Raw genomic sequence first — 5,168 nt, 5'->3', positions numbered from 1 at the left:
ATATCAAGAAGGTTTTGCCACTTTTCCCAGTCTTTTTGGAAGGTATGTCTATGTTTTTCATCTTTCCCATTCACAATATATTTCTGTATCTCATAAGTCTCTTTTATACAGTTTATAAGGCCATTTACTGATAGAGCTTTTTCTAGGCATCTTGCTTTATAAACATAATATTTTATAATAAGAATAATTTGGTTATCTACCATGTATCGAATTCTGGTTTGATCACATATACCGAAGATAAATGTTTCCTTATTAAAAGCAAAAGGAATAAACAAAACATCTAATAAAAACTCAAAGTTTGTTAATAAATTCTGAACTTGATTGCACTCCCATAGTGCATGCTCTATTGTTTCAATGTCTGATTTACAAAAATAACAATGAGGATTATCTACTATTCCAGCCCTGTACAGATATAAGTTTGTGGTTAAGATGTGTTGATTAACTCTATACTGAAACCATTGCAGTTTTGTATTTTTGGTTACTTGAAATGGTATTTTGTAGATATTTCTCCATGTATTATCATTATAATCAAAATGATTACTCCATTTATTTCTACCAGTTGACAGTGTATCATTTTTACAAAGCAAACTATTAAAGTCTTTTGTACCTTTCCTATTTCTTAGAAATATTTGTATATTACTAGGTATATAAGGATAGCTTATACATTTTATTTCATGTTGTTGAGAGAGATGTCTTTTAATTGTAGATAGCAGACCTTGGTACTGAAGAAAATTTGTTTCAATTTTAAAAATTTGTCGAACTTCTTGAAGAGTATAAAACAATTTTGAATTATTATCCTTAAGTAGGTCATTAACTATAACTACACCTTTACTGAACCACTTCCTATAAAAAATACTCTCATTATTTATTTTAAACAATTTATTATACCAGATAGGCATTTTGGAAAAGGAGTTATCTCCCTTGCATTGATTATCTCGTACTATTACTAACTTTTTCCATGCGTTAAACACGTCTTTCCAAAAAAGATTTTTACTCGTCATTTCACATTTAACAATGTATTCCGTCCCACAGTTTGCTAAAATATTTAAATCAATATAAGTTTTTAAAATCTCCTGCCATTTACTTGATGTTGTAAATAGTCTCCTTATCCATGTTAATTTTAAGGATTCTATAAAAGACATCACATGCATCATTTTCAATCCACCATCAATATAGTCTCTTATAACAATGTCTCTTTTGGTTTTGTCAACTTTGCTTTTCCATAAGAAGTTAAATAGTTCGGTGTTTAATTTTTTAATAAAACATTCATTTGGGTTTGGTAATGCAATAAATAAGTGATTGAGTTGTGAGATGAGTATTGATTTGATGATAAAAATTCTACCAATTGGTGTAATTATTCTCCTATTCCATGTATTTATAAGTGCCTTTATTTTTACTAACTTTTTATCATAATTCAGCCTAGTAATTTTATGCAAGTCTACATGAAATTCTATCCCCAAAAGATTAAAAGTTTTATTTCCCCACTGTAATTTCCATTCTGGATAAAGAACTTCCTCACTATGCTTTTTACTTCCTATCCATATTACCTGAGATTTTGATTTATTTATTTTCAACCCAGAAATTTTTGCAAAATTATTTAATTCACCAACTGCTTCTTTTAGGGAAATGTTTGTACCATCTAAAATCAACGAGGTATCATCAGCATACTGTGATACTAAAATAGGACAGTCATTTATATTGATACCCCTTACTTTTTTATTGTTTCTAATTCTTATCGCTAAAATCTGTTTTCAAATATTGGCACGCTACATACCTCGTCACAATAACTAATGACTATCTAAGTAACATGTACCTGGTCACGAATAGTAACAGACGCACTACGGACAACTGTGATACCTGATCACAAAAAAATATAGTTCAGTCACTGAGATACCTTGACACAAAAAAACTTACTATAGACCACTGAAATCCCTTGACACAAACTCTCACTATAGACCACTGAGATACCTGGTTTCAAACTCTCACTATAGACCACTGAGATACCTTGACACAAACTCTCACTATAGACCACTGAGATACCTTGACATAAACTCTCACTATAGACCACTGAGATACCTTGACACAAACTCTAACTATAGACCACTGACAGACCTGGTTTCAACCTCTCACTATAGACCGCTGAGATACCTTGACTCAAACTCTCACTATATACCACTGAGATACCTTGGCACAAACTCTCACTATAAACCACTGAGATCCCTTGACACAAACTCTAACTATAGACCACTGAGATACCTGTTTACAAACACTTATCATAGACCATTGAAACACCTGGTCACAAACACCTACAATTGACTATTGACGTAACACTTCCTCAGTGATCAAGTCCAGTCAAGATAAAGATTTTTAAAAAATATCACGTTTGTGAGGTGTTTACATAATTGAGAAGGGCTCATTCCCCGAACACCAACTCTGGAGAATTGAAAGGAAGGTGTTTATATAGGAATTCCTTTATAGTGTAGCTATAGCCCGTTTCAAATTGAACTATGTTTTTGGCCATCATAAATTCACGAAATTATATATAGTTTAGTTAAGATTTGTTTGACAATGCACCTGGGAAATATATCTATATAAATATTTCTATAATGAGAAATTTTTCAAGTTGTTAAAATTAAAAATGTATTGGAATTCAGTTCCAATCTCCTGAAAGTTATAAATGTACAAATTAGATTATATTTTCACGTGGTAAGTCACGTGGTAAGTCTATCCACCTTCAACGTTCCAAAACTAGTTAGTACAGTGCTATTTCTATTTGATAATAAATGTATGTATGGTCCAAGTTGGGTTCAACTTCAAACATTCAGTAATTAATAGATTTCGGAATAGTCATTAATTAATTTCTCCAGCACTGTAAAAACTGATCTTACAATGTTCTATGTAAACTCTGTTTAAGCTCCTAATATGTAGATTCTGTAGGTTTTGCCATATGTACGATAATTCACAATCAACAAGAATACCTTGACATATTCCGTCTTTGCGTATTGCAGAGTTATCTTCTCTTGAGAGCAGATATTGATTGATACGTCAATGGTTTGTGTGAGAAAATAACGTCGTTTTCTCAAAAATTGATGACGTTACTCTCACAAAAAAAATGACGTAACAATCAATACCTGCTCTCAAGAGGAGATAACTCTGCAATACGCAAAGACGGAATATTGATGCACTCAGTACATAACAGAGTTTCTGTGATATTTGTGTATCATCTCAAGATACCAATTTAGCCAATCCCCATCCTCGGTACTCCAGGGGTTACGTCATCCTCGATATCCAGGGGTTACGTCATCCTCGGTACTCCAGGGGTTACGCTCACATACGCTCTCTGCACCCCTGGAATATGTCATTGCAAAATTAAAGTCTCGGTGTGCGCCACCTTGTGGATGAGTCAAGAAGACTAGTTTGATCCCTTGGGGTATATCAAACGAATTTCATGGTCACGTAACGGTAAAATTACTGACTGTCTTTGAAGTCGGGCTTCGCTCCTCTGTAAACTTGAAAGGACAGGGTATCAGCCTAGCAATTGGTCATTTTTATTTTACCTGAGACCAATCAAATAGCTAGCCGCATGCTTTCAATTTTGGTATGACATATTCCAGGGGTGCAGAGAGCGTAAGTGAGCGTAACCCCTGGGGAGCATGTAATCTTTCCATGTAAATTCTGCTATATCGCATTCCATGAAGGTAACAGACTGATATCCATAGGTTTTAATCGACACAAACCAACGTGCCTCGGGTATGGAGGATAGTTTTTTTTTATGATATTAGCGGTTCCGGGTCATTTTGCCTACTTACCAGTTAACCATATAATACGCCATAGGTTTAATTGGTGAAAATTCCAGGCGTAAAATTGTTTGTTGATCTCACAGACACTTGAGACAGGCAGCTGGTGTTAGGGATCAAAGCAGAAGATACCGATAAGTTCGGTAGTGACATTGTTAAGTCGCTCGGAGGTGCAAAGACCAACTTCAGTTATAGTCTCATAAGATGAAGCTGCTATTGGCAGTACTTTAGTAGTAATATAGAAGGGCTTTGCCACACCAAATGTAAATATTATATGATAACGTGTTATTATTATATCGTACAAGAAAATTGCATCGGAACGTAAATTGTATGCGAATAGCATGGTGACATATTTTTGCTATCGACTTTTGTCTTGCGAGTGACCTTTGTCGACATAATTTTTGTAAGATGTCGACATAATCTGATAAGATGTCGACATTATCTATGAATATGTCGCAATAACGTTTAAATTATATCGACATATTATTACATTTTTCGAGATAGTTACCGCGTAATTAAGTAACTCGGCATCTTTATCATGTTTTTACTCAGATGTGACATCGACTTAATTCTTGAACCTAATTATAAGTTATCGGTACACCACGTGATTTTTCTTTTGGAAAATGATTGGTTCACTTCTAGTTTTGTTTTGGCAAGTAGATATCACATCTGATCACAGAGGAGTGGGACCAAATAGGGCAAACAGAGGTAAATATTGAACGTCCTCCTTTTGTACTAATCAAAGAGGTTCGCAAATTATTATCCGTGGTTATAGGGCCTTTGCAACCAGTCAATATCTTTCTCAACTCCCTGGGTAGCATACAGCCGGTGCTGCCATTTCGGCGCTCACAGCTAGCATTCAACAATTCTAGCACTGCCCAACCACGTACTCATTTACAGCTGAGTTGACTGGAACAAGCGAAGTAAAGTATCTTGCTCAAAGATACAACACAGTGCCGTACCTAGACTCAAACCCGCATCCCTTCGGTCACGAGCCCCTCGTCTTACCACTAGACTACCGTCCCTCTATGGTACACAGAAGGATTGATATAAGTTGTAAAACTTGTGCCCAATTCCATTGCTATGTAAAAAAGGCAATAAAATATGTTTAAATAAAAAAAAAATAGAAGGATGACAAACATACAAGAATAAAAAAATGGATGTTTTAAAAGAAAGTCACTACTTCGAAAAGGTATGGCGCCTTAGGTACGCTGAGCACCTATTTCAGTTTGCTGTATTGGTATGGTGGTAAAATACACGACTCTAGCTTGACCACGTCCGTACGTGTATTCGGTGGCTCCGTTTCTAAAAATAGTACATGTATGGTCGCTGTCGTATCAGGTATGCCGGACAACGCTTGCATAATTATCC

Source organism: Mizuhopecten yessoensis, unplaced genomic scaffold (genome assembly GCF_002113885.1).
Source record: "Mizuhopecten yessoensis strain PY_sf001 unplaced genomic scaffold, ASM211388v2 scaffold2411, whole genome shotgun sequence".
NCBI lineage: Eukaryota > Metazoa > Mollusca > Bivalvia > Pectinida > Pectinidae > Mizuhopecten > Mizuhopecten yessoensis.
Note: the sequence above shows the minus strand (reverse complement) of the source record.